This window comes from Mobula birostris, chromosome 8 (assembly GCF_030028105.1).
Source record: "Mobula birostris isolate sMobBir1 chromosome 8, sMobBir1.hap1, whole genome shotgun sequence".
Classification (NCBI taxonomy): Eukaryota; Metazoa; Chordata; class Chondrichthyes; order Myliobatiformes; family Myliobatidae; genus Mobula; species Mobula birostris.
Genome location: NC_092377.1, coordinates 85847640 through 85861652, shown reverse-complemented (window position 1 = coordinate 85861652; position 14013 = coordinate 85847640). Strand labels below are relative to the sequence as shown.

At 40.7% G+C, this 14013-nt stretch overlaps 1 long non-coding RNA gene across 1 annotated transcript in view; it reads left to right on the top strand.

Annotated features, from left to right (window-relative positions):
- LOC140202233 (uncharacterized) overlaps nucleotides 1–10601 on the top strand; it is a 93313-nt gene extending 82712 nt beyond the window's left edge. The window contains exons 3-4 of the long non-coding RNA XR_011887046.1: nucleotides 4943–5125; nucleotides 9174–10601. This is a non-coding gene — a long non-coding RNA (uncharacterized lncRNA). The remainder of the gene's footprint in view (nucleotides 1–4942; nucleotides 5126–9173) is intronic.
- Nucleotides 10602–14013: the final 3412 nt, after the last annotated feature.

Below are 14013 nucleotides of genomic sequence, written 5' to 3'. Positions count from 1 at the left end.
CACACACTCACCACTTTCTGTGTAAAGAACTTGTCTCTGACATCCCCCTATACTTTCCACCAATCACCTTAAAATGATGCCCCCTCGTAGTAAGTCTTTTTCACTCTGGGGGAAAACTCTTATGAAATATTGAGTCCTTAGTTTAAGTGGTTTGCCAAAGGTACAGATTTCTAGTGAGAAGCAAAGTTCTAGGCTGGAGAAAGATATCAGTAGGTAACAAAAATGGTGAATAGAATTGAAATTGAAATTGGCAAGGTCTGAGATACTACAAACGAGGCAAGGGTACTCACATTAATAGGTATGATACAACTGAGGACCTAGAGAGTTTGGGAAGGTCTATTCAGAACCCGTGTTGGCTGGCGTGTTAGTTAGGGTGGCTAGCAAGGTATACAGGAAATTTGCCTTTATCAGGTGAAGCCTAGATTATCAGAGCAGTGCAGTCAGACTAAAACTGTACACAAACGTTGATTGTGCTCTAGCTACAGCATTATGTACGTTTCTGCTTATTGGAAAGCACCTGAGATGGTGCAGAGGAGATTTGGTGTTGTTGCCCGAGTTGGAGAATTATAGCCTGAAGGGGAGACCTGCTGAGTTTGTTTTCTGTGAAACAATGGAAAATGAGGGAGATTTTTGTAAAATTATGAACAGCTTAGATAAGATGAAGAGAGAAGATATATTCTTGTTAACGGAGAGTTTGATGACTAGTCTAAGTTTAAGTTATGGGGTAATTGCAGTTTTTCACCCATCCTGTCAGTAGGTGGTGGGTGGGGGCAGTGGTTTGTAACTCACTGCCTGAGCGAGTATTTCTATTTATTTATTTAGAGACACAGCACGGAAGAAGCCCGTCTGGTCTTTTGGAGGATGCTGCTCGGCAGTGCCTGACAACCCCGATTTAACCCTAACCTAATCACTGGAGAATATACATTAACCAATTAACCTGCCCAGTGAGCACTTGCACTTTGGGAGGAAACCAGGGCACCTGGAGAAAACTCGCACGTTCCAAAGGGAGGGTGTACAAAGTCTGCATGAGCACTTGAAATGCAGCCTGCAAAGTTGAAAACCAAGATCTAGAAAGTGATCAAAAGTAGCTCAGCTGTTTCTTTGGCAGGGACATACTGGGCTGAATGGTTTTCTTTTGTGCCATCAATTTCTACAGAACTGTTGGCCCTTTTGAAGCACTTGGATACCAGACCGGGAATCTATTTTCAATGTAATTTTGGTCTAGAATACAAGTACACATTCTGACGCATGCTGTTTGTCTGTACAGTTGACGTGCCGTTAATTTTGCTAATTGCTCATCTGCAATCCTTGAGCATGTTGAAAGTTGGGACTACAAAAGCAGCTACATCTCTTCCAATTTAATCCATAGATATTCATGGAGTGCATGACATTTATCTTTGCTTCCTTTGTGCACTACTTACTAACAGTTGGAATTAAATTTCGTTTGTTAGTCATGGAGTTCCCCTCTCCTACTGTTCACCCCATTCAAAATTCAAGAGTATTGATTTTTCCTTCCGGTAAAAAAAAATACCCTCCCCTTCCCCTCTTCTTCTATTCCCCACTCTGGCCATTTACCTCTTTTCACCTGCCCATCACTTCCCCCTGATCCTCTCCGCCTTTCCTTTCTCCCATAGTCCACTCTTCTCTCCTATCAAATTCCTTCCTTTCCAACCCTTGACCTTTCCCACCCAACTGGTTCCACCTATCACCTTCTAGCTAGCCTCCTTCACCATCCCCCATCTTTTTATTCTGGCATCTTTCCCCTTCCTTTCCAGTCCTGAAGAAGGGTCTTGGCCCGAAACGTGGACTGTTCATTCAATTCCGGAGATGCTGCCTGACCTGCTGAGGTCCTGTGGAATTGTGTGTGCATGTTGCTTTGGATTTCCTGCATCGGCAGACTTTCACGTGTTTAAGATTCAGATTGCCTGTTGTCATTCTTCAGCACAGAAGTGTTGTTGTTCCTCTCCGTGCCTTGTGGTGCATCATTTCTTTAGCATTTGTCTGATTTTTTTTTTCGAGGCCGAGTTGCTAGCTCAACGCTTAACCCAGCATGGATGGAAAGCGTGCAAGGAGCCAGCCGGATTCGAACCTGTGACCACTCACCTCAAAGTCTGGTGCAGGTATCACTACACCACCAGCCGGTGCAGACCTGTAAAGGAGAACAAAATGTTTCTTACTCTGGATCCGATGCAGCGAAAAAAAAGCACAATAAGCAAAAAGAGTACAATTTTAAAAAAACACGATAAGTATAAATACCTAAGGTTAGTGTCATGTGTGCAGTTCACCACAACAGACCAAGTTTTTGCTCCCTCGTCATTAATATAGACTCAGATATGTTGCCTGACACTAGTTTCATTCTCTTCAGTCCATTTCCTTTCCTGACCAAGTTCACCTTTGATCTGCACCATCATAGTCATAGTCATACTTTATTGATCCTGGGGGAAATTGGTTTCCGTTACAGTTGCACCATAAATAATTAAATATTAATAAAACCATAAATAGTTAAATAGTAATATGTAAATTATGCCGGGAAATAAGTCCAGGACCAGCCTATTGGCTCAGCGTGTCTGACCCTCCAAGGGAGGAGTTGTAAAGTTTGATGGCCACAGGCAGGAATGACTTCCTATGATGCTCTGTGCTGCATCTTGGTGGAATGAGTCTCTGGCTGAATGTACTCCTGTGCCCAACCAGTACATTATGTAGTGGATGGGAGACATTGTCCAAGACGGCATGCAACTTGGACAGCATCCTGAGTATAGGTGCTGAGCGTTATCAAAACTCACTTATAAATTGAGCATGTTGCATAATTATTTTATGTGAAGATCAAGATGGAGAACAATAATGATTTTCGACTGTCAGTGCCATCATCTTCTGACTGCATAAACACCTGTCTGTATGGATAGATGGCTGCCTGTAAGGAGACAAAACTCAAGGTTGTGTAAAGTATGCATGCTTTGATAACAAAATGTACTTTGAACTTTGAATTTTGAACTTTGACCGGGTCTGTCCTTTCATTGGAATGGTATATATTGACAGTGAAGTCTGGGAAATTGGCTGATAGACATAATGATTTGAGAGAAAAGTATTAAATTATTGCTTGACTGTGCAGCTCTCCTGACTTGTAAAGCAATCCTGCGCGGATGGGGGAAGATCGGGACGAAGACGGCCAAGGTCATGTTTAATAGGTGCCAGCATCAGTATCTGTTCAGGTGATTCAATTGTGTAAATGGAAGGCTGCCTTTATACCATCTCAGACAATTAAGGTACCTGTAGTTTATGTAAAGCCACTCAGAACAGATTGGTTCGTGTATTCAGCAAGAAAGGTCATGGTAGAGGTCTGAGGAAGAAAATTTATTCTGGAATAGTAAATACAAAGTAACATTTGTTAGAGGGACGGAGGACCAGGCTAATGATCTAGTGTCACAGATTCAAATCCCTTGGCAGCTGGGAATGTAAATTCAGTTTATTCAATAAATATGGTATAAAAACCTAATAACAGTGGTGGTGATTGTGAAACACCTGGGCTGTCGACACTGGAAGCACAAGTTAAGCTCTCCCAACTGGGCCAGGTTATTCAAGCCTCAAATCAACATGTTAACACATGCAGAACCATAGTTCATGTGCCATATTTCTTTATCATCCCTAGTTCAGTGTTGTCCTTTCAGTAGGATGGGCACAACACAGGCAGTAGCACAGTGTCATAGTTTTGACTTTAGAGTCCTCAACTTCAGCCTGCAGTTCGTGATAACTCAAAATATAATGTCAAAACACCAGTAAGGAAACCTGCTCCTAACTGACATCAACAAATTCTCCCTCAGCTGATGAACTACATCGGGGTCCAGCACAAACACATGGCAGAGACTATGGCAGAATTTGTGTGTTGTACATTGGCCTTCTTTGCTATTTCAGAAACCACGGAACTGGAGCAGAAACAAATGCTCCACCATTCTGAGAGTCTGCTTAAAGAATAGTTTGTAACTAGTTACACTCATTTCTCCTCAGTTTTAGTTCTGCAAAAGATTGGTTTACTTCTATTAAATAAATTGAGATGTCCCAACATCTCAGATGAGAAGGGCAGAGCAAGACATGAGAAATCATAAATCTTTGGATCAAGTCTGTTTATGCAAATACTTTTGAACATGATTATGAGGGGCATAGATAGGGTAGACAGTCAAAATCTTCTTTTCCCAGCATTAGAAATATCGAGAACTAGAGGACATGCATTTAAAGTGAGGAGGGGTAAGTTTAAAGACGATATGCGGTCATGTTTTTTATACAGAGAATGGTAGGTACCTGGAAAGGACCACGAGAGGAGTGGTGGAAGCAGGCATTTAACGGGCTTTTCGATATGCAGGGAATTGTTCGGAGCAATGTTCCTCGTTCCTGCTCACTCTCTTGGTGGTGTGAGTGGAATCGGGAGCTCAGTTGCGGCACTTAGATTCAAATACAGAACCTCCTTTGAGAAAGGTGGGAACTTTCAAACCCCGTCTTAACTCCCTCTGGTTTTGAGAATATGGTGCTGCCATGCTGACGTTATGAAAGATTGCCAACTGCCGGAAGGTTCTTTTCAAGCTTCCAAACTGGGTGCGAGGATGCCCAGCTGCTCGTGGTACTCTGCTGAAACAGCTGCACATTGCATTCTGCAGAGTCTGGTGAGGGAATGGTGGGCTGCAGTGCGACTGCTGCCTTAATCTGTTTGAATTAGAATAATCCTCTCTTTGGAACCACAGGAAAGTGTGTTCAAACAATGAGCATGTGCTTAAAAGGAAGGCTGTCTTACACACACTTGCAATTAGTCAAGGAGTTATAAACAACCTGTGTTTCCATCAGATGCTGTGACACATCAGAGTGTTAGACTGACTGGGTTGCTATTTTGTAATAGAAAATTGTGACATCTTTGTTAAAACCTCCAGCTCATGTGCCAATTGTTTTACTCTTGTAGGCTGGATCAAGCCCCCTTTCAGTCTATGCATTGCGTTTGAGCCCTGGCGAAGAAATTCTGACCTCTTTGATAATGTTTGTGAAGGATAAGAAGCTGAAAGCTCCATTTATCATCACTTGTGTGGGCAGTGTAACCAAGGCAACGCTCAGACTGGCAAATGCCACTGCTTTGAATACTAATGAGGTACTGGCATGTCTGATGGTAGTAGTACTGGCAGCAATCGCTGTGCCTGGGGTGCAAAAAGCTGGCTGGAGATAAACTGAATGTTTGAGATAGTTTCTCTTTACTGTGTGTCTAATCTTGAGCAACACCTTTAAAGAACAAAATGTGTTCGATTTTAATCCTTCCAGCAGTGTACAGGCACAGTAATCTCCAACATAGCAACATCATTTAGTAAACAAATTTATGCTGTTCAGCTATGCTGAACATTAACAAAAAGTTCAGTTTAGAGTAGCAGAATGGTAATAAAATAAATGCAAATTTGGACTAAAATACACAGTGGCTTCTCACTGATGTAAATTGATGAGGAGATCAATTCTATTGGGTGGTTTCCTTTTTATTTTGACCTTTTATTATGTTAACTTTTCCATTGAACTATATACAATTATAGAAAGACAGCTCTTTAATAGGGAACACAGCCCTGTGAAGATCTTCCCTCCAAAGTGGCTTTTGTTTCTCCCTGAAATGTGTATTATGTAATTTTAAGCTTAGACAATTGGAAAATTTAAAAACAAAAATGCAGAACAAAGTTTATTGGCAAAAGGGAATGAGAATAGTCCATTAAGGTGTTTGCCTTTTTTAAAGCACAGACAAGCTGATAAAGGGATCCATGGAAAACCTTTTTTAGTAAAGAAATCATTATTCACTTTTGCCTGACGAAAAGTTCATGAGTTGAGCATCCAGCTGAAGCACAATTGTGAGATTTTATAAATGGTGTGTTACCACAGTGGCTGACCTGGGTTTAATTTAAGCCTGAGTTTCTTTGCAAAGGCTGTGTTTGTTTGGATCTACACATTTTGATGTTAGTCCAGTTTTCAGCTGCAAATGAAAGTAAGAACAACTTCTCTTTTCTTCAATTAAATCAGTTCTCTTTGTTTATGGAGCTGTTGTGTGGCAAGGGAACGAGGAGAAGTAGAACACAGTTTTTCTCCTTTATCGTGAAGCAAGTGTCTTCACTGGGTAAATGTACAATAGAGCTAAAGTGGACCACGTTCTGGACGTAAAACCTCTGATGATTTTGTCACTCCAGTTTAGTACGGCACTCAGCATTACATCCATTGCGACAGGAAGACCAGCCATGTTCTCCTCTCTCAATCCCAATCCCACTCCCAATCCCAATCCCAATCCCAATTGTAGCTCACTTGCCCATGCTTATATAGACAAGATCCAAAGATTAGATGAGGTTCCAATTCAAACTACTTGACCACCTAAATGGCTCCTTGGGTCCAATGAAAGATTATCCCACAATATATAATGCTAAGGAGAAAACTGAGGAAAGTAAACAGTATGACTTAAAAGGCAAAAGTCAAGTAGACACTTCCAGCAGCACAGTATAGATGCGAGTCAGTCAGACAGATTTAGATGATCCTGATGCATTATTGAACTGCAGAGCGAAAACCTGAGAATGGGTTTCATTTATGTTATGCGAACACAGTGAATTTATGTAACTAAATACACCCCAATATCTTAAAACTAATGGCCACCTAGCACTGGTTCATAAGACCTGTAATAAAATTGAGTGCTTCATATTGTGTCAAAAGTGGTACAAGTGAGCTTTAAATGGTGTAAGCAGTTCTCTAAGTCTGAGGTAAGACACACAAATGGCTGGAGGAACTCAGCAGGCCAGGCAGCATCTATGGAAAAGAGTAAGCAGTTGATGTTTCGGGCCGAGACCCTTCATCAGGACTGGAAAAGAATCTGAGATTGGATTTCACTTGACCCCACTTTGTCATTAGTGTACAGTATTTTTTATCCAATTAGCTCAATGTTTTTTTCTGGCTGCCAGGACCCCTCCCACAGCTAGCCACTGACTGACAGTGGCTTGAGTTTGGGTAAGCCAGTGGCCCTCCAAGCCACCTCCAAAGTAATAGGTGCAAGACAGCAATCCAATATGGTGCTTATCCTCTCTGCTCTCTTCTGCTCAATGTGAAGTACTTGACTTACTTACAATGTTTGCTCAGGGTAAGAGTGGGAAGAATAGACTGCGAATAACTCAGGGTAGAGCAACAGATGATGTTTTGGGTGAGATGCTTCATATGGGCTCCATTAGTTGTTTCTGACAAGCTTGGATTCCAATTCCAATCTGGGACCCGAAGCATTGACTGTCCATTGACTATCCATTTCCCTGCTCAGTTGCTGCTGGACCCAGTGAATTGTTCCAGCAAATTGTTGCTGCTGTAGATTCCAGAATCTACATTCTCTTATGTCAACATTTAGCGAAGTATATCTGAAGAGTGCAGAATATTTCATTTTCTCTCACCAGTCCTTGGTTTAAGACACATTTCTTACCACTGCACATCATTGGCTTGCTCCTCGTCTACTGTTATGAAGGACCCTTTTCCCAGCTATACGAAGGGTGATCACACATTGAAGGAACTCCAGGTTTCTCTCTGTCCCTTGTGTCAAAGATCAACCAGGTTGCAATGTTAGGAAAAATTACCACAAACTCATCTCCTACCAAACTCCTCCACTTTTGGCAGCACTACATGGCTTGTGTGTGACAGGTGATGGGTCAGCCCAGAGTCAAATCATGGTGTGGTGTGGTCACATGCTGATTTCCTGAGCTTAACCAATGCTGTCATGGCTTATGCCTGGCTGAGGTAAAGAGAATTGCTTGGTGTGAGTTTTAAGCACCTTTCATACCATCCCTTTCCTGCACAATTGTGCAAATAAGCTTTCCCCAAAAAGACCCAGTGATAGCACTTAACTTGAGCGAGTGTACTATTGTACATTTCTGCACCTTTGTAATTCATCTCTGTGTTGTTAGGTGCTGCCTTTCTGCTGAGGTGTAGAATTGAAACCCAAGGTGGATGTTCAGAGGCCATGATACTGACTGTAAAAGAGTGGGGAGTGATCTCGCCAATCATTATTCCTCAACTGAGACCACAGAAAAACTGTACAGATTAATGGGTTTTATAACTTGACAAATGCTGGAAATGATCAGCTGGTCAAGCAGTAACTAGATAGAGAGAAACAGCATTAATGTTTCAGGATCCGAGCATCAGATGATTAAGGTTGAATATTTCTGGCAATTTTCTGTGCATAATTTGGCTGCTGCATTGCCGGCATCGCGACATTGTCTTGGCTTCAAACTTTTATTCAGTTGCTTTGTTCCATTTGGGATAGGTTTAGAACATGAATGACACAATATAGGTAAATACAGATTCTGTCGTTTATCAGTGGCCTTTTTGTTCTATGCATGTGCACGACATCCAGCCATAGAGCATGCATGCGGTGTACTGATATTTTAACATCATTTCTGTCAAGCAGATATCAAGTTGCAACTTCGGTGTGTCTTGACCATGAAATTGGGGAATAAACCATGCGTTAAATTAGTTTTGAAAGTACAATTCTTGATCTGGAAAAAAAGACTTGAGACAATGGTTTGCAAGCATTCTCCTGTGTTACAAACATTAACAAACTCAGAACCAGGACTTGTAAGGGGTATAAATTAGGCCCTGTTACAATCATTTCCAAATTATCAATGGCTCAATGGCCAATGAAACTTAAGAAACTTCTGACTTCTTTTAGAAATTGAAGTTAATGAACTATTTTGAAATGTAGACTGGAATGTTGCCAACCTTGTCCGCTATGGAATGCATCACACAAAGATAGCAGTCTTCTTGTGTCCATCTAACAATGTGCACTTCCAAAGGATAAGAATTTGGCAAAGGTTAGTGAGCTGTACACAACCCAGTGTCTGAACTAGAGATGTGCATTCTCCATCAGTAGGTCATTCATCATGCTATTAATTCACCACTTGCTATACCCCCGTTCTGTGTTTTATTGCCCAGAAATGCGTGGATTCCTCACAGAGGGGAGGAATCCTTGTTGGGAACAGAATATTAATCCAAACTTCTTTTTGTTTTGATTTGGGTCTTGCAACAGGACGTTCATGTGTAGGTTTCTGTCCGTGCATGCTTTGAAGTACCTTTGAAGATAGGGTGCAGATACATGGAAGTTGTAATGTTAACACCTTTTAACTTGACTGTGCTGCATTTCTCATTGTCAGATCGTGCATTTGAATGAAAAGTTCGAAATCGTCTCGTTGGTTGGAACCCTGAATGAAGTACCCCACTTGCACATAGCTCTGGCGGACAAGGATGGCAGGATGATCGGCGGGCACGTGTTAGGTGACCTGGAAGTCTTCACCACTGCCGAAATAGTCATTGGCGAATCTGTTGGGCTTGAATTCACCAGAGAGATGGATGATCGTACAGGTTTCCCTGAGCTTGCCATAAGTAGTCGCTCTAAACAGGCCCAGTCCTAGAGCAGCAATTTGTACCCTGCAGTTTATATGTCAGGTTTGTAAAAAAAAACAAACCATTGCAGTGAGTAAATTGGATTGGAGCATGCTTTGTCTGCTCTTTGCTTTAGCTTATTGATTCACCCACTTTCATCACACAGAAACTAATCAATTCTACAGTGGATAGACAACATAACATAATTTCTACCAAACTCTTCAAATGACTTGTCATTAATTTGCCTCCTTGCTTGCACTTGTTGGCAGAGCACAAGATGCAGTTGGCTTCCTCCGTCTATTAGCAGGGTTGTGCTCTTGGGAATTTAGTGGATTGGAAGGATGAATACACTGTGTTTGCTCATCCTTACAGACTTACTTATTACCACTAATTGGGAGGGACAGTTCAAACAAGCACAGAAGAGCAGTTGTCAGTTGACAAGCGCGACATGGGTTTAAAGAAGCAGTCGGAACTGGCTGTTCTGCCTTGTCCCAGCCCCTCCTTTCCCTGGCTTTAAGCCAAGCCCACATCCTGCTCAAGTTGGCCACTTTGATTAGAAAAGTTATTAGCAAGCAGAGAGAGAGAAAAAACTAGGAAGTCAGAGCAAAACAAATTAGCCGAGAAATCTGCAGACCTACAGCTGTTTGGAACTAAGCATGGTGATCATTGTTCAACAGATGACAGATAAGACAGGACGGGCACTTGGTACCAAATAGTGAAGTCTCAAAATATGTGATCTGAATTCAAATTCGAAACCTCCTTGCTTCTTTACCTTTCCCCTCCTGTATTATCTCCTCAAAACCCTCCTTTGATCACATACCTCCCCATATGGTAATACCTCATATTGCACCTTGCTGTCGATTATTGTGTGATAATGCATTGGGATGCTTTGCTCCATTTTAAGGTGGTGTCTAAATACAAGTAATTATCCTTGTTAGAATGATCTGGATGTGCTGCAAGCACACAGGCTGAAACAAATGTTTAGTAAAGACTTCAACCATTGTTAGGAACAATTCAGCCACAGTCTAAGGGTCACCATGACACCAGCAAAGATTTGTGCGAGTGACAAGTGAGAGCTTGTTAGATGAGCAGTTAACACATGCAGCACAGCTAGAAGTGTGGGTATGAAGCTCAGTCCAGCAGTTGCATTCATAATTTCACTGTGATAAATGCATAATTTCAGCTGTTAATAAACCAAGTCTTCAAGTGTTTCCTAATAAAGTAATTCTTTTGAAATGTATGCATTTACTGCTCAATTCCATAAGACGAAGTTACAAACCACAGTGTTCCAACATCTAGGCGCTTGTAGAATGAGTGGGAGAGTACTTTTCTGAAACTTATTTTTGAGCTGAGACCTTGGCTTCATCCCAGTGGACAGAGACCCCTGAGAAGTTGCAGACCATCTCCAGAAACTGTCCATGATCATAACTCAAGGTGCATTAATTTGATTCTTCACAGATAGTACTTGGGCAGTGAGTGACCTTAATTGCACAGACTACCTTATGTGCAGGACCAGACCTCGGGATAACACCAGGATCTGCTCTCGTCATTAAAATGAATGCAAGAGAGAAGAAGGTGTTATTTAAACCCCAAAGTAGAACCACACTTCCATCTCCTGTGTTGTGGTTTCATGGCGTTTTGACAGTTTATCCTAGGAAAGTTTTCATAGCTAATTGTTGAACATGAAGGCCAGGTATTGGGTTAGACTGGCAAGGGTGAAGTTGTTCTCTTTGATTAGGGTGAAATTTAATAGTCATAATAGTCTATGTAGCAGAAAACTTTTTATTGGCAAATGGTTTGAGGAGCAGGGAACACAGGTGTTAAGATCTTTTACAGAGGGTATGTGAGGAAAAGGCTTATTTACACAGAAAATATTTAATTGACTGTCTATTTTGGTAGTGCCTTCGAAGGGGAATCAGGTGGACACTTGACAGAGGATAATTTGCAAAGGCTCTGAGAAAGGAGCTGGCATAAACCTGATGGGCTGAATGGCTTTGTTTTGTCATGAAATATTTCTATTCTCTTATCAATGGTGGTCTCCCAAAAAAATTTGCTAGATGAGTGAAGCTGCTATAATGTAGTTTCAAAAAAAGACAAACAAAGAACTTAAGAATACAAATGTTGGAAAACCAGAAGAAAACCAGAATTGGCCATTGTAAATTGTCCTGTGATTAGGCTAGGTTTAAATAAGTGGGTTGCAGGGTCTTGCAGCTCGCCTGTTCCACACCATAACTCTAAATAAATAAATAGAATGTTGAAAATACTCAGGTGATCAGACACGTTCGTACTGAGACCTTATCGACTTAAAATGTTAACTGTGCTTCTCTATTAACAAACATTGTTTTCTGTATTGTTGTATTTTCAACCAACTATTTCTGGTCCATTTCTTTTTTTTTTCTTGTAAGAAAGAATACTTTAGTAAGCATGCCTGTACAGTAATAGTATTTGATCATCCATATCTTTTTACCTTGTACAGTCTCAAGGGTGTTCTTACTCATGTAAATCAATGCAGATACAAAGGGACATGAACATCTCATATTAATGGGAACGTGATCCAGTCTAAAATAATTATGAGACACATGAGCATTGAATTTGAAGCAAAGCCGAGTTTGCGTGTCTTAAATTAGGATATCAAAGGAATTGATATTTATATCATACCTTGCAAATTCTGAGGATAGGCCAAAATATTTCATGAACAATTCTTTATAATTGTAGACACACGTGTTTTACAGAAATATTAATCATGTCATTAATTTATGTGGAAGTTATCCACTGATTTGTCAACAATGTTACTGGTAGAGTGATGCAAACTTTTTGGATTTTCTGTTGAATATTTCACTGTTCAAGGCTGGCTGTTGTACGTTAAGTCTGGAATTATTTTTCTCCACTTCGGTATTTAGTTAGTTCCATGTGTGCTCACTGTCCTGCTGTATTTTACAAACGTTGATAGAGGGTCCAGTTGTTGACAGCAACTTCTAAGCTGCTGCTTTATCCTAAGACCCTTTACAATAGCATCATCAATTTACCATTTTGACACTGGGCCAGAGAGCAACCTAAAGGTGTAGAGAGGGAGAGCGGGTGGGGATTTCAGAACAAAAAGCAAGCTGGCTGAATATACGGTTGCCCGACTTGAAGAGAATAAATCTGATAATATGCAAGGGGCCAGATTTGTCGGAGTGCAGAGATCTGGAGAGATTAGGTGAGTTATGCAGGTACTGACAAGCAGGCTATGGGTGTGTTTGAATCAAAACAGTGGATCAACTTTCCACAATGTTTAGTTATGGAAGATTTAGTTCATGCATTTTTGTCAGGCAAGTACTATGACGAATCAGAAATAGCTGAGATTTTAAGAGAAATGGTAGGAACTGATACCAGTACCTATACGATTAGCTCTTGGATGACATAGCACAGGGATGAAAAATAGGAGAGGGCCACTGATAGATCTTAGTAGCCTGTACACTAATGCAGAGTGAACCTGGCATCAAAACTTGGGTTTTCAAGAAGAAATTTTAAGATTGGAGCTATGCCTGGAAATGCTTGACTGTTTCCTCACTCCCTTTGGTCTAGTCAATTGATTCAGTTCCGCAGTCGCCCTGACAAAGGTCAGTTAATTGAGCACCATCATGTGATGGAATATGGAGCAGTACCATGCATCTCTATTTGAGACAATTTTGGTTAGGTTACATAGGATTGCCACCGGAGTCACCAAGACCAGCCCTTAACTAATTATAACCAGCCTGTTATAAATTCCTTCAATAATTTAGGAAAGAGAGATTTAAATTAGTTCAGTGCAAAGCAAAGCAAAACTTCAAATAAATCTTAATGATTTCTGACTTCACTGGAGTAAGTAGTGCCTTCTGAATGAAGGATTCTCTCTGTTGGAAAATATACTGGGCCATTTTAGATTGCTGCAGAGATTGTCCAAATGGCCAGTGAGACAGCAGAGGGATTATAACAGTAACATTGATTGCTGTACAGTTTCATTTAATAAAATCGTTGAAGGCGTCTGTGACCTGTGTACCCAGCACACAATCATGAAATTCCCAAAGGGTGATTTGTAACCAAGCAAAGGATGGTTTCTTCATGATAAATGTGAAAGGACTTGGAGGAGTGTGGATTGTTAATCACATTTTGATGAAATGTCATTAACACTTGTGAAGAAGGTGCATTTAAATTTATAGATTCCCATCATAGCATTCATCACCTCAGAAGCATGAGGTGACAAGCTAGGCCAGTGATATCAGCATTCACATCTCTCCAAAAGGAAGCAAAATCTCAACTTAAATTTTTTGCCAGCTGCCCCTCAGTAATATTATTTTGAAATCAATTCCGTTGCAGTTCCCTGTGAGTTCTTTAAGATTAATGCTTAATACTAAGGAAATGAAAATGTATATATTTAATTTAAAGACAATTTTATATTTTAGTCTTCAGTTTTTCAGATGAGTTCCAATAATCAGTTTTTTTACTTAAAAAAAGAATTTCTCTGGCCTCCCCTACACATGTTAATGTTATGTTGTATACATTTTAATGGGCAGGAGCAAATTTTAGGGCTGACCAAAAGCACATCATTGTTGTGTGAGATTGGAGGGTAAAGGAGCCTATTTTCCATGC